General features: G+C 33.9%; 1 protein-coding gene across 1 annotated transcript in view; it reads right to left on the reverse strand.

Annotated features, from left to right (window-relative positions):
* Window positions 1–694: 694 nt before the first annotated feature.
* LOC142355155 (uncharacterized) overlaps window positions 695–26,400 on the reverse strand; it is a 46,158-nt gene continuing 20,452 nt past the window's right edge. Inside the window, exon 3 of the mRNA XM_075407409.1 lies at window positions 695–1,281. The gene's annotated coding sequence lies outside the window, so the exon portion shown is untranslated. The remainder of the gene's footprint in view (window positions 1,282–26,400) is intronic.

Genomic DNA, 26,400 nt, shown 5'->3' on the forward strand with positions numbered 1-26,400 from the left:
AAATGATAGAGGGGTTAAATGATAGAGGGGTTAAATGATAGAGCGGTGAATAAATCGGGGTTAAATGAAAGGGGGTGAAAAGAAGTAGAACCAAAATTAAATATTGTATTTCGCAACTGCTTTATCCAGTTTTCATCTTTCACCACTTGATACGTTGCCACATCTGGTTTATCGAAAATCCGACAGACCTTTTTTGGAGAATCGTTGATAAATATATTTTCTTGTCGATACTACTGATTATGCTAGGATTGTTTCAACGTATGTTCGTAAAATCTGAACATTTCAACGCTGTTGTTATCGATTACTGAATTCTTAATTTCGTAAACATTTTTCTGCTATCGATTTGTTAATCTTTTTGAGATTATCGAATTGACAGTCCTCGCGAAATTCAGTTGAGGAACATCACACAACATGTGATTGCCTTCCAGTACACAAAGCAGCCTTGCAAAAGCGCGCACCAATCGAAGTCTTCCCACTAAAGTAATTCATGTATAATTTAATTTGAAAGCGTCTTTCCGTCTTATTTTATGCACTCTGTTTAAAATTCCGAGTTTATCCAACATTTTGGGGAAACTCTTTTGATGTTGCTTTAATTACTCTTTCCTATTTTGCCCATGGAAAAACGCGGTCGTGTATTGATTTTGTCTAGAAACGTCATTAATAATTGATGATCTAAAAACAATAAAACGGTTGGTTTGTATAAATATAAGACTAAATTTATGCAAAATATGCTCATTGAAATACGAAACTCGACTACACATCCAAACAGAAGAACCAATCATCAACTTTCCAATTTTGAAATGAAAATGCTTGTGAACAGGTGCTCTACTCCACTGAGAGCAGGGCAGTCTTAATCCCAATTTACATATCCGATGCTTTTGTTCTATCATGAACAAACTTAACTCCATTTAATCACTTAATCCCAGATTGTACTGCTAAATGCGAATATTTGGTCAGCTTTTGTTCATATTTTCCAAAGGGGATTAACTCAAAATTTATTCAGTTTCATTTCGGTTCTTTTATTTCAGTTAGTGGTATTGTTCATGTCTTTTGCGCGATGTGTGTGCGTGATTGATTGTTGGTTCACGCTGTATAACTGGTCATTTTGATTGTAATGTGGAATGAAGAAGGCAGCAGGAGGAATATTTGATCACTAGAGTGAGCAGTAGCGTAGTACTAGTAGTGGCTGAATAAATGAGTGAGATAATGATCAATGAAAGTTTGTTCCATTATTACTCAATCCGTCCGAAGGCCTTACCCATGTGCGGCGTGTTGCAAATCCTAAACAAAGAAAAGTGCATTAGTACTGCGACAATCTACAGTATTGATCAAAATGAACCCAACCTGAGATAGCAATTAAGTTAAAAACTGAGGAAAAAGAGGGGGGAAACGGGGGAAACGATCCGCGAAAAGTTATTCACTGTGAGCTCCTGTTGTTCCCTTTCCTGTAAAACCCATCCTGTCTGAATTTAGTCCAAACTCCCACCCCGTCTCCAACGCAGACTAACCTAAACTAGAGCGGAATTCTGAGTTCCTCTAATGCCAACTCAATCAATATTCTGTACCTTCCGAAACACAATACTGCTTTGTGAATAAAATGCATTTCAAATTGGGTTCAATTTATACCAGCATGTATTGGTTGTAATCGAAACTGACAGACTTGTCTTATATCGTGGGCGGGGTTAATCAAAAAGCACTTGAGGGTATACTTTGTTCCCCAGTGGGTACTAGAGTTGTGCTGTATGTATTGCTAGACTACGCATTGTTCAAATACCACCCCCCCCCCAATATATGCCAAAACAAATTGATATTTCTCTATACACTCACCCATTATGTGATACTGCTTCTTTCAACATACACTATGGTACCAAAAAGCTACGTACACCTAAAGATTTTTAAAAAAGCAATAGAAGCAACAAATAAAATAACATTTTGAGTTCAAATTAGTTCTCTAAAAACGCGTCATTACACCTTCAGCTTTTTTAACGTCTAGTAGACGGTTTGTATAGTTTTCATACAGGTTTCTCACGACGTCTGCGTCAATTTCATTCCAAATTTCATACACTTTTTCTTCTAAATTTTCCCAAAAAACTCTGTTTTCGTAATCGCTGCTTCAAAATCGCCCATAAATTTTCAATAGGATTCAGATCTCGACTGTATGCTGGCCATTCCAGTGCCTCCCACTCGTTTTCTTGGAAGAAATTGCCGATAATCTTCGATTTATGCACAGGAGCATTATCTTGCTGAAAAATAAGGTCCAGGAAATGCATTTTTTCTTCGTAAATTTTCAAAATTTCCAAATAACCGACAGCGTTTAGCTTGTTTGGACACTTAACAAGCAATTTCCGTCCATCTGATCGTATTGCACCCCAAAACATAAGTAATCGTTTGTCCGAACATTTTTTGAGTGTTTTTTTTTCAATAAATCTCGTTCCATTTCTTCGAAAAACTGGAAATTCGCACCCTTGTTTCATCAGTAAAAACCACATTCTGCCAGAAACAGAACGGCTTCTTGAGCATATTGATACACCATTTTGAACGAAAACACTTGCTTTTCTTCTTCAAACTGACTTTTTTTGCAGCATTTCTTGAAAAAACGCCATATTTTTGAGAATTCGTCTAACTGTACCTCTGGAAATTGTATCGTAGCAAGAGAAAGCGTTATGAGCCACACGAATTCGCTCCAGTGAGGTTTTGGGATCTTTCAAAACATCGGCAACTAACTTTTTTTCTGATTTTTTTGACAATTTGGGGGGTCTTCCGCTCGATTTTTGGGCCTCGAAACTGTTCTTTTTCAGGTAACGGTTGTATGCATACTGTGCACTGGATCTTGATTTTAATTTGAGTTGCTTTTGTATTTTAGACCATGAAAATCCGATATCTCTTAGCGTAACTACTTGGCAAACGGTATAAGAACAAAGCGGTTTAACCATCTTTTCTGTTTAAGCAGAGAAAGTGAGAATGAAATATCTCTTAAAACTTCTAAATTCCCCAACTTTTTTTACGCCTTGTCGCAAATCATGCTTATGAAGCACGAATCATGCTTTAAAAGCAGAAATCATGCTGTACGTAGCTTTTTGGTACCATAGTGTAGCTGAGATTGCTTTAGCAGGCAAGGCAACTTTCGGCATCATCGAATATTCAATTGAACAAAATTGAGCAAGGCTGCTTTGACTGACCAGTGGATTACAGACCGCAACCAACACAGATCACCGTTCAAAGCAAAATGATCGGTTACCTTCTCAAAATTTTGGAAAGAATGCGGCGAACGCGTTGAAAAAGATGATTCTCCAGAAATCTCTGGAGTCTTGAAATAATGATGACAGAAAAGCTGAAGATTTAGAAGTAGATAGACATGCTGATGATAGATACTGATTGAACATTGTATTTTTACATGGGTGTGAGTTACGTGGCCATTGTCGGATTTATCGAGTAAATTTGCCCGATTTTCTTACTAAGCGAGTGTGGAAACTACTTACAACGAGCGAATATAGTTCAATAATTCTTCAAATTCGGATATATCCGAAGTAGTTTCCACGCTGAGTAACTCATTTCCACATTTAGTATCTTATAACTGAGATAATGTCAATTAGTCCCGAATGGAAGAAAGCCTGCTTGGTCTATTTGGAAAGTCTTCGAATTTGTCCACAACTACATACTAATAAAAATCGGGCAATAATGTTTTAGGCTAATAGAATGCTCAAAATTGTGAAAATAGGTAAGTTACGCAAAAGGAGAATACTAACAAACGAACTATTGCCACTGGGTTCCACAAATTTCCAATTGTTTAAACTTTTAGAGTGGTATAGGGTCAGCAGGAGTGTGTGTGTGTGGGGGGGGGGGGTGGCTGGGTGCGTAAAAGTTTAAGATGTAAATGTATTGAGATCAGGTATAGCTAAAGCACATGAAAGTAAGTTAGAACAAGAGATCTGTCACAATATCACAGCGAGAACAATATATCCGCCAAATTATCATGAGTGAGAAGAATAGACCTGTCAATTTACTTAACTACTTGACTGAACCCCTTTCAACTCGAACTAACAGAAATTTGTTTTAAAAAAGACCTTTTAATTTTAAAAAATTGATTCAAAAACGTCGGTTTTTACGTATTATGCATGCATGAATCCAATTTTCTGGTAGTATCTTATGGCAGGTTTGGTAAGTTTTTTGGTAGCTTCACTTCAGAAATCAAAAAGCTATGAAAAAAAAATTCGAAGAAGTTCAATGAACCTAATTTTTTTCTAGAAAAAAATATCGCCAGCTTTCGTTTGCCGACATTTTAGTTTCTCAAAACTAAAACCGTATAATGAATTATTCGAAATATAAAAGTTCTAATGCCCGATTCAAGCTTTTTCACGCAGATTTCAATGAAGATTACTACAGCACAGGAGAGACAAAAAAATTTGTTTGATCATAGCTTCAGAAACCTCAAACTAAAATTTTTTGAAAATGTATGTTGCAGTACAACTTTATAGGGTATTTTTCAAAATAGATTTCAATTGCAATAATTTTACGGTGAAAAAAGATGCTAAATTTGGGTTTTTCAAAGTTTTATTTTTCAAAGTTGAAACCGCAAGAAGTAACAGAATAGTAGTTTATAGTACCTGTTTATAAGTTGTTTTCCAGCATGGAGTTTAAGGGTGGTCTTCAAAAGACTAAAATAATTAAAGGTTTCATTTTGTCCATAGTTTTGCGTTCTGTTTAGTTTTACGAACGTATGAGATATATTATAATAATAAAAATGAAAACAAACCAAACTTGGTTTCCACCATCTTGGTTTTGCCCCATTTAGGGGAGGTTCAATTTTGATTAAGGTTTTCTAACGGATCCCATCCAGAAGGATAGCAGTAGTGTCTGTGTTTCGATATTGCTTCCGCCTCAAAGAATTTTGTCATTTCTCTTTGGAAAGTATTGGATTCACCAGAGGCGTATTCCAGGAAAGGTTGTGGGTGAATAAAAGCGCATTGTTATATTTGGCTACACGAACAAAATTTTTCTTCGCGACGATTCTGTCCCCTTTTTCTAGCATAAATCAAGACTTTGCCACTGGCGCCTGTATTCAAGTCGTGTGATTTCATCTCCCAGAAATCAAATGGATTCAGAATAGTCTGTCTAACAAAGTATTTTGTTCAAAAGAAGGAGATCTGTGAGGACCAGCTTGTACCCAATGGAAAAGACATTGGTTGATCAGACTTAAGACATAGTCTGAATCGGAGAGATTCCATTTTCTACATGTCCACTTAACGCATCTTCTTTGAACTTTATCCAGACGCTGTAGTCTAACTTTAACTGGGAACCAAATATTTGATCCATAGTTGATAACTGAAAGTAAATAACTTTCAACCAGAACACAGTTACAATTCGCTTTTGTTTCAGCAGGCTCAACTCATCGCATACGAGCTACCTTCTGGAGAATTTTCTTTACAATATCGCCAATGTGAAAGTCCCAAGAAAGGTTTTCAGAGAAAATTACGCCAAGATCTCTTATCGACTTGAGCCGTTGTGTAGATTGTGTCCAAAATTGATTTGAAAAAATTGTTAGATTACTAATTGTATTTCATTGAATAACAAATACTTGGCGTTTTTCAACGTTAATAATCACATTGTATTTCACATTAAAGACGACCTAAAAAGATGTAATAGAACAAAAAATCTTTTGTTTCAGGTTTTAGATTCAAAAACTTTTGGAAAACTGCAAACCCGCGAAAATTTATGGATTTTGAATATTGGATTCTACATTAAATAACATCCTAAACAAAAGTACTGTAACGCACAATTTCAATAAAGAATCAAATGAAATGTGATTTCAAGATTTTACGGTTAAAAATTTTTATGGTTTTAAAAAGAATATCATTAAACTATTTGCTGAGAAACAATCTATGAACAGGTACTCTTACATACCGTTCTGAAACAAATTTTCCTGCGGTTCGAAGTTTTAGAAAGTAAAAGTATGAAAAAGCCGATCTTAGCATATTTTCTTTACCGTCAAATTATCGCTACTCAGTTCTTTTTTGAAAAATAACTTTTAAAAACATACCGTAACACCGATGTACATTTCACAAATAAATGAAGTTTAAGTTCTTAAAATCTGAAACTACGGAAAAAAAACTTTCATTTGTTTCTGTGCTGTAGTCAGCTTCCTTGAAGTCAGTGTTGAAAAAATTAATAAAGAATTAGAACCGTATTATCTTGCCGAAATTATTTTACGGTATTGGGTTTCAGAAAATGAAACTAGCGGAAAACTCGCGATATGTTTTTCAAGACGACACTAGATTTTTTGAACTCTTTCTGAAAATGACTAATCTGATTTTATATCATTAACTTCTTGAAATTTTTTCATAGTGTTGTTTTCTCAAATTGAAACTAACGGAAAATTTACCAAAAATTGGACTCTTGCATGGTATTACGGAAAAGTGGACATTTTGATTTAAATATTAGTTAAGCAAAAAACATTTAAAAAAAATAATTTGCTGTTAATTCAATTGAAATTTTCAGTCAAGCAGTTAGGTAATCTGACAGGCATATTGTTCTCACTCATGATAATGTTACAGGCATATTGTTCTCTCTCTCATTCTCACTCTCATGTCCAGGTGCTCTGTCTGCACCTAATCTTAGTACATAGGTACGCACTATTTCCCTCCTCCCCCCACACACAAACACACACACACACACACACACACACACACACACGTGCTTACCCTACACCACTTTTTTTTCTGAAATTTGCCTTTCTGGCAATTGGCCAAATAATGTCAACTTCGATAAGCTGCCAATCTCCAAGAGGAAGCGGAGCTGTTGATTGGCCTCAAAAGTGGCAATAACAACCGTTATGAACCTTTTCGGCACCAAATGACCTTTTAGCTTAGGTTTCAGCTTGTTATTTCATCGACAAATTATGTAACTGTTGCTAATTAATACCCATTGAACATTCACCGCTGAAACTACGAGTGCCCTCCTGTGAATTATGTTTTCTTCTCCGCGATTAACTAATTTTCACAAAAATTTCGAGTGGCTGCCCAGCCTTATTTGTGCTTAGATATCTACCAAATCAAGCAGAGATAGGATATAATACATAGGTTGGATCAAGTTGCCACTGTTTAATTGTGAAATCGGCAGAGTGAAAAAAGTGAGATGAGTAACACATTTCACATGTAATTGCAAAAAGAAATGAACATTTACACATTTTTCGCTCAGAAAAGACAACAATTTGGTCACACGAAAATTGTCAAATAACAAAAATGAATTCAATTTTTTGAACGTCACTTCTATATTTAAGGTCCTTCAAATTGGAGAAATACAATTGAATAGAAAAAAAATACGAGATTAGGTTCCAAACTAAAATCTGAAGGAAAAACGGAGCCAACTACCACTTTCTGCCTTTTTACGGTAATGATAGTAATCACTTCAAAGGATTTGGTAATTGGAAGCTGCAGGAATCGTTAATCAATTCCAGTTATCGACCAAGTAACAAAAAAAAACAACCAGGCCAAAAATTGCAAACAAATAAAGCCAACACTAAGATTTAAATGGTGTCATTGTTAATAATTTCCATTTTATACCACAGACTGCATTAGAAACCTGATGCCACATATTATTAATGCAAAGAAACTCAATTTCAAATTTAAGAAAAAAACATCAACCACTGGCCTTAAACTATACAAAAACTCATTGACGGCGCACAAGAAAACTTAATGGCCCTATCTGTAAACAAGCTAAATAAAATTTGCTCAAAAGAACAAAAAAAATGTCTTAACAAAAATAGCAAGTTGAAATCATATGGCGTCGACGCCACTAAACCGTAATTCATTGCCTGAAGACGTTGCTTAAGTTAACTTAAGTTTTGCTGAGAAAACCCTATGAAACCCCATTTTATTGGGGTTTCATGATGAACACGAAAAAGGAACAAAGTAAAAACAGAGGCAAATGTAAAATTCACTCAAATTTACAAATTAACACAGTGTGAAAACCATCAAACCCATTAATTACCAAAAAGAAAGTTCTGAAACTTCACTTAGTATACCTTGGAGGCTTCAATTGTCATCTCCTCAGTGAAATGTTATGCTCAGACCTCAAAAAGAACAAAAAATACAGGAGGGACAAGGAATTTCACCAGAATTTTAGGAGACTCTGTTATTTGAAAAAAAAAAATTTTCGTTCTAAAAATGTGTATTTAAGACCTTTCAAACAGTAACTGCGACCTTTCTTTAAGGAAAAAAATTTACAAGGCAAAAGAATTAACAAAAAAAACAATTAAAAGTGAAGTAATCACAAATGATTTTCAAAAATATAGATTCAAAGCCATGAAAATCATTTTATGTTAGTTGATTGATTCAAAAAACATATGCACCAAAGGAACAAATATATCAGCTTTAAAAGCAATCACATGCAATCAGAAGAGAAAAAAGTGCAGTCAAATTGGCCCATCTGAAATTGATTTATATATGAAACCCACAACTTTGTTTATACAACACGTCCACTCTGCTGTCAAAAGGCTTTGCCTAAATTTTATTATTTTAATAATACTCAAAAATTTTTCACTTTCAAAATTCGAGCGTTAATAAAATCATTGCTTCAATTTCACTTCTCATTGCTAAAAAGCATAAAAACGTAAAAGTGTTTATGAAAGAAAACTTGAATTACATAAATATTTGTTCCGACCCACTTTAGTGGGGGAGGAACTATATAGTCAAATGAGTTTCTTTTTGTTCAGACAATTTTGGCCGATCGATATATACATCGTAGAGAAATATGAGTGTTATCATTAAAAATCCAATCCAGCGTAGATTATGGAATTACAAAGATTTTTTCAATTTTCGCTTTTTATAGGGAGTTAGAGAGGTTAAGTTTTGTGAATATTAGACGTAATTCAGCTGTTTTTATTAACATTTTCGGTATTTTCACCTAATTTTCGACAATTTTGCAAAAAAATTTCTTCAAACTGTTAACTGTAGTGTTATTAATTTTATTTCTGAAGAGAGAGGAGTGTTGCTCAATTGTTTGATCCGACTTTTTTGGCTTGAATTTATGCTAAATTTTCAAAAACTTGACTTTTTCGGGAACAAATTTTGGACCAAATTTGCTTTTTAGCCCACTTCCTTTAAATTTGCTGGAAGTAGATACCTTAAACCTGCGGCCATATTCTTTTTAAGCTCACGAACCAGTTATTTGTACACCCACTTGATTTGAGGGTCTTCTGGAATAAAAACTTTGCCAATTTTTCTGCAAATATAAACTCTATAATTCTACAAAATGCTTTTTCATTTTTGACAAACTAAACAATTTTATTTAAAATTTGATCTATTTCCCAGCCATTTGAAGAAGTGAGTATTTTTTAAAATGCACAGCAACACCGGGGCTGATCTTGATCTCGTCATGCATCTTTACGATAAAATATTTTTTGTAATTTTTCCGATATATAAGTGTTTTTCATCTAAACTTTTTTTACTTACAAGAAATTCAAATCAGGGCTCAATTAATGGCAAATAATATTTACAAAAAATAAGGCACAATGAGATTATATTATGGTTTCAGAGTGAGGCTCATGATTTTTCTGGCTCTGACCAATTGTTTTCCTAAAAACTTTTTTATGTAATTCTTGAATTTCGCTTTTATTTGTTATCTTTTTTGTAGCGAAATGATTTATTGTCCCCAGTGAAGGATCCAGTTATTTTTAGGAGGCAATAATGAACCTAGACATTTTTTCAGTTGTTATCTAATGTCTGCTAAGAATTTGAATAAATTTTTTAAGATATCGGTTAATTTTCGAACTTTGCCTCTTTTTTCTGATTTCTCTCAACTTTGAGCTCAATCTCAGTAAAAACAGGCAGAAACCGATTTCTTGTGGGATATAAATTAATGTCTGTAACGGTTTTATGCTCTACTAATGATATCTTTAGCTTGATACGACGCGTTTTCGCTTTTTTTTATTTTTGAGCTTAATTGCATAATTTATGAGTTCAATTGTTTTCTTGTCGAATCATCACATTATTGACAATCCAACTTAAAAAAGCATAGCAGGGAATTTGCAACGCATTGGAAAAAGGCGTATCTGGATATGTTAATTGTTTTTGTTATATAGATTATGCTTTTTGGACTTAGACACAGTTATCTCGCAAAATTTTATGGATTTCTTTTGTTTTTTCCTAAGTGTGTCTTTCTCTTTGTTGTTATACGCCATATACCTGATAACGTTGGTTCTCAATTGCTTCCCCAAGACTTATAACTGAATCTAGCTAAAGATTTCAATTTATAGCTGTTTTAAAGACTTTAAAATTTAAGTAAAAAAAACTTTCAACTGTTTCTTTTTTGCCTTCATTTTTTTATCAACTCAATCTCACTAAATAGAAGTCTCAATTATTTTTTTTTAATAAAAGTTTTTTTTCTTGTGCTTATACGTTGTGGACCATTGCGTTGTGGATACTGACTACTTGGACCATTAATTTATTAAAAAGTTTTCGATATTTCTATAAAGCTCAATTTTTGGGTTTCTTTTTGTTGTCATTTCTACGCAGTCCTTTTATACAGAATGCTCTTTGATCTTAAAAAGAGAGGAAAGTGACGATATACAGTTCTTGCAGTTAACATCTTATAATTATAGTGCCTTGACCAGAGTGACCTCGTAAAATTGTTTGAAGTTTTGGCTTCTCAATATATTTGTTTTTTTTTTGTGGCGTCGCGACTTAGTCTCAGTATTAACAGGCCCAATTGTCTTCCGGCGGTTTTGAATTTAATCTACCGCTGATTGTTAACATTTGAAGTCTGTTATGACTTTTGAAAATGTTTTTTTTCAAAAACACATTTGGGTTTTTGAGCTTCATTTTTTTTAAATAGATTTTTGGTCGATTTGTAGCTCAGTCTCTGTAAACACAGGTCGCATTTCGTCTCCAGTGAACTATAAATTAAACTCCAAAACGGTTTTGCCTTCAAAGATTTGCTTTTTGCTTCCCGGCTTTGTTACTACTGTTACTACGAGATTTCAAAGATGAGATTTTTTTTATTTGTACATTTTATAGCATTTTTGATTTCTTTTTATTTTATAACAACAATCGAAGGTCCCATTGGCTTTGAAATTTTGCGCAAAAGAACATTAGATAAAAATCTCAATTGCTTCCTGTGGAGATATAAATCAACATTTTATGGATTTCAGTTGATATCTACTGAGATTAAAAGCGGTGAAATTAATTGTTCTCAAAAAAAAGAAACGTACTTTTGAACTTCGCACCTCTTTGCTCTTTTTTGTCAACCTGTTAACCAATTGCATATCTTTTCTAAAGAAGTATAGGTTAAATTGTTTCGTTCTGGTTTTATCTGACGGGAGTTTGATGATTTTTTGATGATTTTATTTATTATAGACATGGAGTTTTGGTCGTAAATAATGTTTGTTGATTGATATTTATTATTGTCCTTTCTAGTTGTCCTATTATCAACAACATTCATCGGCCCATAAGGGTGGCATTATTGTTTTAAATCCGTTGTTCATGGAACCAAATATATGTTTTTGAAAGTTTCCTAACTTTTCATCATTTGGTAGCCAATTAAGTCAGGAATGTGGATGAGTGGGGTTGGAACCTTATGTGCGTACGCACATTACCAAGCCTCCTTGTCATTTATAATTTATATAAAAATTTATAATTTATTTCATAAAGTCAAATTAAATAGTTAAAACATTGGATATAGGTAGAACAAAACTTTGAACTACTCAAAATTTTAACCACTCAAAAAGCTGTTTGCATCAGAAACTTTAAATGTTTTTTTTTGCTGGTTTCAACCGATTTGACGCAATTTTATTTATTTTTGGGGTAATTTTTGATCTATGTATCTACGCAGCAATTTTTAGATTGTTTTAGTTTTTAGCAAAGTTATTTGACCAAATTTCTCAATTTTTTTCATCGTGGAGTAGTTTGGAATTTGAACTAGCAGGCCCGCAAAAGCATAACAAGATCATTTAAAAGAATAGAAGTTTTAAAATTCATTTGTTTCTCGTACCACGTCGGGCTGGAACATATGCCACTCGTTCAACAGTCATAGGCATTACGCTACGTTACCGATGTGTTTGATTTAGTATATTACCCCCAAGTACCAGCAATTTTGTGTTCAATTTTTTTGGCTTTGTAAAATTGCATATTTAAGGCGCGCTAAGACTTGTACAGATAGCGAGTTTCTACATGGTGGCGTAGCGTAACGCATTTAATACGATATGCTGCATGTTTGAGGTGCGAAAAAAGAGATATGAAGGGAGGAAACGCAGAAAGGAAAGTGAAAAGAAATAAACGAAAAGAGACAGAAGACAAAAAATAGACAAAAAAAGAAAAAAAACTGAAAAGAAAGAAAGAAAAGCAAGAGCAAAAAGGAGAGAAAAAGACAGAAAAAATACAAAAATATAAAGAAAAGACGAAAAAGAGAAAAGACATAAACGACAAATGAAGAAAGAAAAAAGAAAAACAGATGGAAAAAAAGAAAAGCAAGAGAAAAAAGAGAGAAACAGTAAAGAAAAAAAGATGATGGACAGAAAAAGGAGAGAAAAGGAACAAAGAAATGAAGGACAGAAAAGAATGAGACAAAAAGGAGAAGTAAAAAAAAAGAGAAAAGCAAGAGAGAAGGAAGAGAGAAAAAGAGAAAAACAAGAGATGAAAGATAGAAGTAAAAAAGGCAGAAAGGAGAGAGAGAAGAGAGAAAAAGAGAAAAGAGAAACAAAAAAGAAAGGAAGAGAAAAGAACAAGAGAAAGAGATAAAAGAAAGATAGAAAACACACAGAATTGAGAAACAGGAAAGAGAGAAAAGCAAGAGAAAAAGGAAAGAAAAGCACGAGAGAAGAAAGACAGATAAGACAGAGCAAAGCGAGAGAAAAAGTAGAGAATAAAATGTACAGAAAAGGAAGAGCGAAAAAAATAGAAGCGAAACAGAGAAAAAGGGAAAAGAAAGACAAAAGAGAGAAAAACAAAAAAGAAAAGAGAAAAGCAAGAGAGAAAAAGAGAGAAAAAGGACAGAAAAAATCACCAAGTAGAGAGAAAAGACGAAAAAGAGAAACGTCATAAACAAACGGGAAAAAAAGAAAAGCCAGAGAAAAAGAGAAAAACAGTAAAGAAAAAATAATGTACAGAAAAGGGAGAGAAAAGACAGAGAGAAATGAAAGACAGAAAAGAAAGAGAAAAAGAGAGAAGTAAAAAGAAAAGAGAAAAGCAAGAGAGAAGTAAGAGAGAAAAGCAGGAGAAAAAGAGAGAAAAACAAGAGACGTAAAAAGACAGAAAGGAAAGAGAGAAGAGAAAAAGAGAAAAGAAAAACAAATGAGAAAAGGAAGGAAGAGAGGTAAAAGAAAGATAGGAAACACACAGAATTGAGAAACAGGAAAGAGAGAAAAGCCAGAGAAAAAGGAAGAGAAAAACAAGAGAGAAAAGGAGAGAAAAAAGACAGAAAAGACAAAATAGAGAGAAAAGAAGAAAACGAGAGAAGATATTAACGAAAAATGAAAGAGAAAAGAAAAACAAAGGGAAAAAAAGAAAAGCAAGAAAAAAAGAGAAACAGTAAAGAAAAAAGATGATGGACCGAAAAGGGAGAAAAAAAAGAGACATGAAGGACAGAAAAGAAAGAGACAAACAAGAGAAGTAAAACAGAAAAGAGAAAAGCGAGAGAAGAGAGAAAAGCAGGAGAAAAAGAGAGAAAAACAAGAGACGTAAAAAGACAGAAAGGAAAGAGAGAAGAGAAAAAGAGAAAAAAGAAATAAATGAGAAAAAAAGATCGCAGAACAAGAGAAAGAGGTAAAAGAAAGTTAGAAAACACACAGAATTGAGAAACAGAAAAGAGAGAAAGACAAGAGAGAAAAAAAAGACTGAAAATACAGAGCAAAGCGAGAGAAACAGTAGGGAAGATGGACAGAAAAGGAAGAGAAAAAAAAGGGAAGCGAAAGAGAGAAAAGAAAGCGAAACGAAAGACAGAAAAGAAATCTAGAAAGGAAAGACGGAAAAGAAAAAAATGAGGAAAGAAAGAAAAAAGAACAAGAGAAAGAGGTACAAGAAAGACATAATTGGGAAAAAGGAAAGTGAAAGGCAAGGGAGAACAAAAGAAGAAAAGCAAGAGAAAAGAGAGAAAAGAGACAGAAAACAAAGAAGAGCAAGAGAGAAACGACAGACAGAAAATACAGAGAAAAACGAAATGAAACAGAAAGGAAAAAGGAAAGAACGAGAAAATATAGAGAAACGACAGAGGCAGGAAGGAGAGAAAACGAATGCGAACGAGGAAAGGCAGCATAAACCAAAAAAAAGAGAAGAGAAAAGCAATAGAGGAAAGACAAAAAACGAAATACAAAAAGGTAAGAAAAAAAAAGACAGAAGACGAAAAAAAGAAAGGCAGCCTAAAAAGAAGAGAAGAGAAGGAGAGAGATAGAACAGAAAAAGAAGTGAAAAGAGGCAGAAAAGACAAACAGAAAGAATTAAAAGAAAGACAGAAACAAAAGACAGAGAAGAAAGAGAAAAAGAAGACAAAAAGGACGGAAAAGCAAGCGAGAAAAAAAGAGATAAGCTAAGGAGAATAAAAGAGAGAAAAAGGATGAGAAAAATGAATGGCAGAACAAAAGAACAGAAAAAAACAAGAAAAGCAGACTAGCTAAACGAAAAGCAGAAAATAAAAAGAGAACAAAGTAAGAGAAAACACAGAGTAAAAAAGGCAGGAAAGAAAGAAAGACTAAAGAGCAAGAAGAAAAGAGAACAACCAAAAGAAAGAAACAAAGGATGAGAAAAAAGAGGCAGAAGAAAATCACAGGAAGAGGAAACAAGAAAAGAAAACCAGGAAAGAAAGAGCAAAGCAAGAGAGAAAAAGAAAACAGAACGAAAACAGCAAAGAACGACAAACTAAAGAGAAAAGAAAAGGGAACGAATGAAAGATATTGAGAAAAAGAATGGCAGAAAAAAACAAGAGAAAAGGGAAAGAAAAGACATGTAAAATAAAAAATAAACAAAACAGAAAAGAGGCAGAACAGACGAACAGCAGAATTCAAAGAAATAAAAGAGAAAAGAAAAGCAGGAAAGACAGGAAAACCAAAGAGACGAAAGACGGAAAGGATATGAAAGAGAGAAGAGCAAGAGAGAAAAGGAAAAGCAAGAGAGAAAATAAATACAGAAAAGAGAGAAAAGCAAGACAGAAAAAAAAACAAACATAGCTGGCAGATTGCCAGAAGATATCCGCAATAGCTTCATAGATCTGCAGTCTTAAAAAAACAGTTAAAATATCTCTTTGAATTGAGGTAAAAAAAAGTTAATTCAAAGTGAGGCAGTCATTTTTGAGAGTGGGATAAGTCAAGTGTGACCAAAAATTTAATCACAGAGAAGGAACGAAAAAACACGCTCCACTAGGAGCAAAAAATGACGTAACGCACGCATTTCAGTTGAAATTATATGAACGAATGAACAAAAAGCAGATTTGAAGTGGTTGTGAAGTCATATGGTGGTAACAAAAATCCTAACAACGAAAATAAAAAAACCGAGAGAAGGCTAAAAATAGCCCCAGCTACCGCTGTGCAGCTATTAAAAAGAGAAAAGAACAAGAAAAAAAGACAATAACGAAAGAGAAAAGGAATGAGCAAAAGAAAGGCAGAAAAGAAAGGAAAAGAAAAGAAAAAGACAAACGAATAAGAAGAAAGACAGGGAAAAATACAGAAAGGAAAGAGAGAAAAGCAAGAGAAAAGGAAAAAGAGGGGCAAACTAAAGACAGGAACGAAAGAGGAAAAAAATGAGAAAAGAAAGACAAAAAAAGACCGGAAAAAAGACAGAGAAAAGAAAAACAGGAAAGAAATACAGAACAGAAAGAGAAAGGGGCGAGAAAAACCGGAAAGGAGAGAAGAATCGAAATAGAACGAAGACAGAAAAAAATTCAAATGAAAGGGAAGTGAACAGAAAGGGAAAAACAAAAGAAAAAAAAACAGAAGAGACAGAAAAGGAATAAACGAAAAAACAAAACGAAAAAGCAAAACGAACAAGCAAAACGAAAGGCAGAAAAGAATAGACAAAAAAATACAAAAGACAGAACAGTACGTCAGAAGAGAGGGGGCGAAAAGCAACAGAAAAGACAGAACAAAAGATAGAAAAAAAGAGCAAGGAAATAGAGAAAAAAAGAGAAAAAACAGAAAACAAAGATAAATAAAAGAAGAGAAATGAAAGAAAAGAAAGAGAGAAAAGAAGGAGAGAAAGAAGGAGCACAAAAATAAAGAAAAAAAGAGAGAGAAGATCTTAATTCGAGAGTACAAAAGAAAAATAGAATCAACTCTTTTCGCAGGCTAACTCTTCATTTGATCTAGAAAAAACCTGGCTACAAATGATGCAGTTAATTAAGCTTCAGTTTAAAAACTTTCATGAAAAGACAGATCAAGCAAAACCGAAAACAAATGAAGATTGATCAAAAATATCATATCGGTCACACAAACATTTTGCGTAGAAAGTTCCGATTAAAGCATCGCAACTATTTGTGTTCAGGAGATGTTGAAGACTCTTAAAGAACTTCAACACCCGGTGGGCGCTACGTGTTTATCCCGTTTTTAAGGACAAAAAGTCAAATGGGTCAAAAATAATCGATCAAGATAAATCGCATGAAACACCAACAGGACTAATATTATTGCTACAAACATCGTTTGAGAGCATTTAAATGGAGTAGTTGAAACTAATATGCTGGCAACCAGCATTTTGTCAACGGAATAACGAGAAATCATCGAAAGGCCAAAAACAGCAATACCCTCTTTTTGGATCTATTTCGAATTGTCATTTTTCGGTGAATGACTTTTCTTGCATCCCTGTTTTTTCGCGGCGCGTAAACTATTTGGCAGCTGGATTATCGGTCATTGACTCTTTTTGCAATTAGGTCAATGACTTTTTGCTTTTAGGTCAATGACTCCTTTGCAGTCTGCGCTTTTTCGGGCATTGACGTTTTAGGAGAGCAATTTTTTGGTCATTGACTTCTCACAATCTGCCATCTTAACCATGCTACTCAGCAGCTCTTAATCATGCTCTTCGATAGCTCTTAAAAGTGCTCTTCAGAGGCTTCAATCGAATTACAATTTAATTTTTTAAAGCAGGTAAAACAATGCTTTATCGAGGCATAGATCAAAAATTGAGTTAAATCGATATAAATCATCAAAAAAATTCAGTTCCAAATAGTTTCGATAAATAACAGAAGTTCAATAAACCGTAGTTTATGAAGATGTCAGTTTAAGCTCTGTTAGCTGATTTGGTGCTATGATGAGTCTACCAGAAAACTAGACCATATTTTTGCAAAATCAGTAAACTAAATTATTCAAGAGCCTTCTCTCATTGCAAATAAAACTGAAAGTATTTTTGCCATTAATCACATTTTAATTTAAGTAAATAAGACAATTTTTGAGCGAAAGATTCAAAATTAAAAAAAAATAGTGAAAATCAGCCAATCCTAATTCACTAAGACTTTCTCTCCCCAATAAATAAATACATCCCCTTTAAAATTAAATCACCAATAATTCCTCAAAAACGATGAAAGTCGAAAAATTTTCATACACATAATTCGTCTGCAGAGTTATTTGCAAAAGGAATTGCCATCAAAAATGAAAAACAAATTAAAGATCTCGGATTAATTTTTACGGCCAGCATGACTTGGAATTGTCACCTCGAAATGGCGGTAAAGAAAGGTTTTCAAAAACTGAATCATTTAAGAAGAGTTATACCCCGCACCACAAAAGAAACTGTCAAATGCACGTTGGTGAAAACGTATATATTCTCTGCGGTCTTTTATGCGTCAAATGTCTGGAACCCAGGACCACAGTATCTTCAACGTTTGGAAAGACTGCAGAGATCATGTTTAAAATGGATAACTTGCCGTTCTGTTCTGGGTGACAAAGAATACGTTGAGAGCCTAATTCGAAATCGCCAATTGCCAGTCAGTTATTTTCTAGTTTTTAACGATCTAATTCTGCTTAACAAGATTTTAATGGGGTTAACTTCGATGAATGCGTCAGACCACTGGTCAATGACTTTTGGTTGTCCAAAGACCAGATCAAGTGAAAAGTTTTTTATTGAAGCGAGAAAAAGATTTCGGAAACGTTCTGAAGATAATTACTTTAATAGAGTAGCCCGATTCAATAATTCTTTGTCTCAACTAAACAGTTTTGCTAACTATTCACCACACAGAAATCCATGTCGGTTTCGAAGAGAAGTCAAGAACTTTTTGGAAGGGGAGGCATTGAAAAGATTCAAATATAAAAGTTACCCTTCAGGATGGAAAGTTTTCGAGAAAATTTAATTATTGAAACCTGATTTCTCCCCTAATCTGGGGACTACCAAGCTGGTTGTAACCATGTTTGGTTGAATTCAATTTTATTATTATTATTATTATTATTATTATTTTTCCACACTGGTCGTGATTTCTGATGACAAACCTCATGTCATTCTACTTAAAATGTAGCAATTGGCCACAGTTCGGCATGTAGTTTGTATCCCAACTAGGTACGGTTGGAACAACTATTATTGATTATTTTGTTGCTTGCTTGCAGAAATTTTCGCTTGCAATGATATGAGAAGTTTCCAGTAAACAAATTTGATAGGTTCAAGGACTCCGAAAGAACTCAACTGTGCCACCCGGGTCGAGGTTTGGTGGTGAATTTTCGTAAGAAAAGCGGTGAAATGCGGTGAAAAGAAAATAATTTTCACCGCGTATTTCTTACATCTTTTTGCGGTGAATGCGGTGAATCGCCGTGAATTATTTTTTTTCACCGCGTTCTCAGTATTCTTACAAAAAAGAATCGTCCCTACATGGGTTCGAACCTCTGACCTCCTGCATGCCTTCCAATGCTTATTCCACTGCGCCAACTGTCACTTACTTGTTTGTTAATTCTTGTGAATTTAAATCAGATTGAGTAAACTTTGGAAACCATATGCGGTGAATTTTTGTAAGAAATGCGGTGAAATGTGGTGAATTATTTTTTTTCACCGCATTCACCGCATTCACCGCATTTCTTACATTATTTTGCCATAATAGTCTATGCGGTGAATTTTTGTAAGAAATGCGGTGAATTTGGTGGTGAATTTTTGTAAGAAATGCGGTGAAAAGCGGTGAATTATTTTTTTTCACCGCATTCACCGCAATCACCGCATTTCTTACGAAAATTCACCGCATTCACCGCATTTCTTACGAAAATTTACCCAAAAACCTCGACCCGGGCAATAAGAAAAAATGATTACTGCTTACCCATCCCAATTTCTCGAATCCCCTGTTACTTCATCCGGATCATTTCAATACGTTTTTATTCCACTACGATTTTAATCTTTGTATAACTGGACCCAATACTTGCGAAAGAACTTTAAACATTTGGAAGGGCAGTGCGTGGGTTGAGCAAATTTACACCGTCGACTTTCCTACCTTACGTGAAGGAAAATTCTTTTACTGACATAAAGGTCTACAAGAAATAGCGTAAAAGCAGTCCAGACTAAATTGAACAAGGAGGCTCGGTAACGTGCGTTCGCACGGAGATTAAAAATATTAACATATCAACATATCATTCAACAAACCCCTAAAAGAATGAAACAGTCTACTCTAGAGGTTATCTGAGACCTGTGGCTACCATAATATGACTAACAGAAAAGACGGCAATAAAAATCAAATAGTTACAAATATTAATTACGACCAAAACACCTTGTCCATTTTTTGAAAACCACTAATAAACAAATCAAAATGGCATCAGATAAAAATTATACTAAGAAGATTAACCGGTACTTTTTGGAACAAAATATGGGACTTTTTCTCAATGCGACTTGGCAACAAGTCGGTTAGAAATGAGCAAAATCGGCAGAAGTCTATTAAAACATTGCTTTATTTTTAAAAAAGAATTAAATTCGAACTGATTAGAAACATTACGCATCAAATGAATTCATTGAGAGAGTCTTTTATACTTCAACAGAGAGCGACTGAGGCCTTTCATTATCCAAGATATGTCATACGACGACAAAAAGAACGACAAATACAGGCAAAAACGAAAAATTGCACGAAAAATTATGCACGAAAACGATGTCCCCCAATCAATCAAATATAAAGCTGATCTCTAAAAACAATAAAAATCTTCGTTTGATTTTTTTGCAGGTGACAAAATTTGTCAGCCAAATGACGCCCATTATTGTGATACTGTGAAAAGAAAAAACCTACAAAAAAGAGAAATTTGCAAAAATCACAGAAATGTTTTATGAAAACTGGTTTTTCCAAGAAAAAAGACCATTTGAGGAAAATAAAACCGTTATGAAGAGCAAACTGTATTTCAAAGAATAAATGATGTGAATGGTACATCGAGATGCTTAGCTACAATTTAACAGAAATAAAATTGGCAGATCTCAAAAATCTATCTCTTTTTTATTAAAAACAAATATTTTCAAAAATCATAGCCAACAAAGGCTTTTGACTAAAAGAGTAGACAGTTTGTCTTGCAACTGCTTGGAAAACTGGAAAACTAATTGCGACTGTTATTGATACGACTGAATCATAAAACTATAAAATAAGAATAATAACAAGCTGAATTAATAAGTTTCACAAGCAACTTTACGAAATCACAGTTTTGAAGCCATTACATATAACCACGATTAACCATAAGATATTAACCGCGAGAATTACACATTTTCAGTTGCTTCTCCTTTGATCATCATAACATCTTTTTGTAAAACGACTATGACAAAATGACAACAAAAAGAACCACAAAAACTGAAAAGTATCTAAACTTCACAAAGTTCTTCGGAAACAAATCGTCTAAGCCCTGAAGACATCATTTAAAAAGTTTAAACAACAGAAAAATTATTGATCGATTCAAGAAAACATTAAAAAGAGCTCTAAATAATGAGGCTAATTTACGAAAATGATACAACATTGTAAAATACGAAAAAAAAACGCAACCGAGAACAAAAAGGGATAAGTTGAAGAATAGTATTACTCTTTTTTTTAGAAATTTAATTCGAAAGTCAAAATAGCCATTAGTTAATTACCGATATCAATTATTTAAGTTCACTTGTTTATCTAGAGTTGGCCACTGAGACCTTTAATTACACAATATTTGACAACAAAAATTAACAACAAATAAAGGGCAAAAATAAAAAACTCTACCAATTTCTGCAAGAGAACAGTGTCGCAGCCCTTCAAACCATACGTTATGAAAACAAAAATTATGTTCAATTTCAAATGTTGTAAAAGTGTTTTCAGTTGGATTGTAAAATAATGTGACACTTTACAAAAGAAACAAAAACAACAGCAAAAAGGGGCAATTATGCACAAAAATCAAAAATTTTTTGTATGAAAACTCGTAGTAACAAAAGCAAGAACTCCTTCCATTAAAACAATCGGCCACAAAACTAGTTTTTAATCTATAAGGAGGAAAGGTCGACCTGTACTTACTGAGAATAAGCAAAATGATGACCAAAATAATTTAAAAAACTGATAATTTCAAAAAATCAAAGAAATTTCTTAAGACAAATACATTCAATAACATAAGAGAAATTAGGTAACAACCAAATGAATAGAAAAGGTTCACATGAACCTCTTGAGGAAGAACTTTAGATCTTTGAGTGGTTAAACTTAAGAATCAGACTACCAAAAGAACAACAATTGAAGGCAAAAGAGGGGAATTCAGTTAAATTTTACTAAATCTCTTCATCAAAGCCGTAAAAAACCTTTGGTTCTCTGAAAACAAACTGTATCTACTTTTGGCCTCACATTTAGGTAAATTGGAGCTGTCATTAACGAAGCCGTGAATAAAAAATATTGTCAGTAATTAACATTAAAAAATCAAAAGCAAAATATTTTGAAAAAGTTAACATCAAAATAAAAACCAAAAAGTCTCTGATTCTATGAGTTCATGATATTATCAAACCTCTCCCTGATTTTGTCGCGCGCCCCGAAAACCGACCAAGTGTTCCAATTATTTGCGAATTAGACCAATTGTTGATTGGAATTCTTCAAATATTGAAAAAAAAAGATGCATTTTGTATAATTATGGTTTTAAATCAGCAAAAAATGGCCAAGTTTTAATTGCAGAAAACTTTCATACGGCACCTAATTGCAACTATCGCTCCATTTGAGATAAGGGAGTCCGTGTTAAGGTTTCTAGGTCACTAAGTCTGGCAAACTTTAACAAAGTGGACCAAAAAAGCATATTTTGTGCCATTTTCGATGAAAAAAAGTTTTAATTTTGAAAATTTTATCGAAATATTTGAGCCACTTAAACTTCAACCAAACAGTTCAGCAACGCTCTTCTATCACTAACGTTAACAACAACACTCTGCCGTTAAGAATTTTAACTTATTTTGAATTATTTTAGCGGAATTGTGCTAAATTTTAGCAAAAATTACTGAAAATGTGAATAAAATCAGTCGAATGTTCACAAAAATTTAAACCTCGACAACTCCCTGTAAAACACGAAAGTCGAAAAAATCGTTTTAATTCCGTATTCTACGCTGGACGGGCTTTTTAATGATACCACTGACAGTTCTCCCGGAGGTTGGTGGCAGAGCAAATCAGCGCTGAATCAGTCTAAAAACATTCTGTTTTTTAGGATGACCAGTACTCTGTTCATGCCACAATTTACACTGGCTAGTCTGAATTTTGAATGAAATTTACGTCATGAAAAATAATATGTTCAGCTTAACTCCCGCCCAAATCGTTTGCTTTAAATGCGATTCGAACTTCCGCGTGGGTGCTTGTGACATCTAATTTGCGTAACGAGTCGTAACCACTGCGCTAAATGGTCTTTGTGATATTTGCCTACAAACTAGCTTAAGTATAAATAGTGAGTTACTATAGTAATTACCAGTTATAAGCTACAAAAGTATGAATTTATTCTGCTCAGACTTAATTTTGGGGTATGAGTAATTTGCAGACTATACAGGATAAGTTTAGCCTGGGCGAACTCTATGACCTCAATATAAACATAATCAAGACATACTGCACATAAAGAAACCTAAATTATTCTGAAAATACAATGTTTCATTACTGAATTAAGTTTTTGCTCTTGAAATGTGCTGGTTCAGTGCTGAAAAGCTCTGCGACTCAAGTCCGGGCTCTATGATAAACAAATCGGTCGGCCAAAATTGACTGAACAAAAAAACCCAGTTGAGTATATAGTTCCTCCCTCCCCACTAAAGTGGGGTCGGAACAATTATTGGTCGAGCGCGGTCTTTTCTTGGGTAGAGCAGCAAGTTAAGTCTTTTCTCAATTGAAATTCTAGAATTTTTTGCAATTCCAGCTGAACACCGAGTTGCAAAAATGCCAAAAAACTGTTAGTTTGACTATACGTTACCTGATTCCGTCATTTTTCTTTCCAAAGTATTGAAATATTTTTTTTGGTTGATTAGTGGATCTTCGGAATTACAAGACATGAAGGAGCATACTTTTTGAATACGACATAAGCAATAGTGAAAAAGAGATGAGCGCACAAAAATGTTCGATGCAAAACTCAGATGCAAGCAAAGTTTTTTGTCGACTCATGATTTGGGCTGAGGTAAAATGATTCCTTCAATTTGAGTCGAGAGATAATCGAGAATCGATTTTGAGCCAATAATTTAAAGTTCAGAAGTTTCGGTTGAGGTCAATTCCAGTGGCAAAAAATTAAGTCAAGCTTAAATGGAGGTGACTAGAAGTTCAAACTAAAGAGTTTTGGTGGACAATTTCCTGGCATTGTCATTTCATATCCTTTTTGGGTCAAGCACGGTCATTTCATAAGTCAAGGCTTAAACCTGGGTACTTCAAATGTTGGTATTATAATCAATTCACAATACCCATGCCTCAGGGGCTCGTGGGACTCTATAAAACTGGATTGAGAGTTGACAAAGTTAACAATTCTGTCACAACACTCAAGCACCATCTCAGTAGAAAAAGATTGAGAAACGCAGCAACAAAAAAGATAAATAGATGCGACAAAAATCAAAATCGTTTTCGAAAATTAGTGACATCAAATTTAGTACAACAGTTAATCGTACATCAAAATCTTCAATATTTTCATACTATTTATTGTTGGAAGCCGGGCAACAATGTCTCCTATTTACACTAAACCCCAACGTGTCAAACGAGCATCAAGCCATGTGAATTCCGCCGAAGGAAGCCAAGATTTAAATTCTTAGGAGTTTTGAAAATAATTGATCTCGCTGTAAATAACAACAGATGCAATCTCTGCTCACAATTCGATAGAAAAACTTTGAACACTTTGAATTCTATGAATACCTAAAATAGTGTCAAGGCCACAAAGACTAAAAATATTAATAGCTTCTCGCCTGAGAAAGAAGTTTCAATAAAACGTCAAGAGGGTGTGAATTCTTTGCAGCTTCTGAGCTTTGTCTCAGCAGTTTTTAGGGTGAACACTTTGAGAAATATTAGGAAATTGAACGAATTTAACTGCTTTGATTCTGGATTTCTTTACAAGATTACCAGAAGAGTCAGCCGAAATTAAGCAAAAATAGCAACCTAGAAGCAACCTTTTCTCTTGTGAAAAAAAAATAAAAGTATTTTTGTCATTGATTACGTTTTATGATTCTGAAATTAGCAGAAAGAAACACATTGAGAAAAATTTTTAGAACACCAACGAAACAGTGAAAAACAGCAAATCTTCAACTAAACTTCGAACTTCAACTAGTGAAACGCGTTTGCACATTATGTTCCGAACCCACTCATCTACAATTCAATTTTAATTCTCTACCAAATGAGGAAAACATAAGGAACTTTCAAAATTTCACATATTGCTCGAAAGTAAACGGAGTTTAAAAATCTTTTCAACTCCAACCACTAAATGAACTATAAAATGACGCGTTAGTGGGACCATGAGATCTGCCAATAATGAGACCACAAGTTAGAAAAATATTAAATGCAACAAAAACGTGATGTATATTCAAACCAAAAACACCCTAAAAAATTCCCAATGGCATCATACAAAACTTAAACTAAAGAGATTAACTTCTACTTCATTGATTCGCTATCAGAGCAGAAAGGGGCAGTTTTCAAAACTAGGATCATTCTAGGATAAACAGCTGTAAGTAAAAAAAAATTAGTTACACTATCTTTTATAATTCCATAGCAAACAATTGAGACCTATATTTGTCCAGAAATTTAAACGTAACTAAAAAACGAGCGACAAATACAGAAAAAATTTCAAAAAAAAGATTATTTTCTTAGAGAAAACGATGAAGCAGCCGTTAAAACTAATAATTGGTCCCTAAAAAAACTAAAAATGGGCAATTGCACATTCATTCAACGCCAATTGGACGTGTCAATAGGTAAATATTAAGAAAAAGAAACCAAAATAACCTCTAAAAAAGTGAATATTCAAAAATCAACAATTTTGTTTCAAAACTCGATTCGAACTTCCGCGTGGGTGCTTGTGACATCTAATTTGCGTAACGAGTCGTAACCACTGCGCTAAATGGTCTTTGTGATATTTGCCTACAAACTAGCTTAAGTATAAATAGTGAGTTACTATAGTAATTACCAGTTATAAGCTACAAAAGTATGAATTTATTCTGCTCAGACTTAATTTTGGGGTATGAGTAATTTGCAGACTATACAGGATAAGTTTAGCCTGGGCGAACTCTATGACCTCAATATAAACATAATGAAGACATACTGCACATAAAGAAACCTAAATTATTCTGAAAATACAATGTTTCATTACTGAATTAAGTTTTTGCTCTTGAAATGTGCTGGTTCAGTGCTGAAAAGCTCTGCGACTCAAGTCCGGGCTCTATGATAAACAAATCGGTCGGCCAAAATTGACTGAACAAAAAAACCCAGTTGAGTATATAGTTCCTCCCTCCCCACTAAAGTGGGGTCGGAACAATTATTGGTCGAGCGCGGTCTTTTCTTGGGTAGAGCAGCAAGTTAAGTCTTTTCTCAATTGAAATTCTAGAATTTTTTGCAATTCCAGCTGAACACCGAGTTGCAAAAATGCCAAAAAACTGTTAGTTTGACTATACGTTACCTGATTCCGTCATTTTTCTTTCCAAAGTATTGAAATATTTTTTTTGGTTGATTAGTGGATCTTCGGAATTACAAGACATGAAGGAGCATACTTTTTGAATACGACATAAGCAATAGTGAAAAAGAGATGAGCGCACAAAAATGTTCGATGCAAAACTCAGATGCAAGCAAAGTTTTTTGTCGACTCATGATTTGGGCTGAGGTAAAATGATTCCTTCAATTTGAGTCGAGAGATAATCGAGAATCGATTTTGAGCCAATAATTTAAAGTTCAGAAGTTTCGGTTGAGGTCAATTCCAGTGGCAAAAAATTAAGTCAAGCTTAAATGGAGGTGACTAGAAGTTCAAACTAAAGAGTTTTGGTGGACAATTTCCTGGCATTGTCATTTCATATCCTTTTTGGGTCAAGCACGGTCATTTCATAAGTCAAGGCTTAAACCTGGGTACTTCAAATGTTG

Source organism: Convolutriloba macropyga, unplaced genomic scaffold (genome assembly GCF_964194025.1).
Source record: "Convolutriloba macropyga unplaced genomic scaffold, txConMacr16.3 SCAFFOLD_1014, whole genome shotgun sequence".
Classification (NCBI taxonomy): domain Eukaryota; kingdom Metazoa; phylum Xenacoelomorpha; order Acoela; family Convolutidae; genus Convolutriloba; species Convolutriloba macropyga.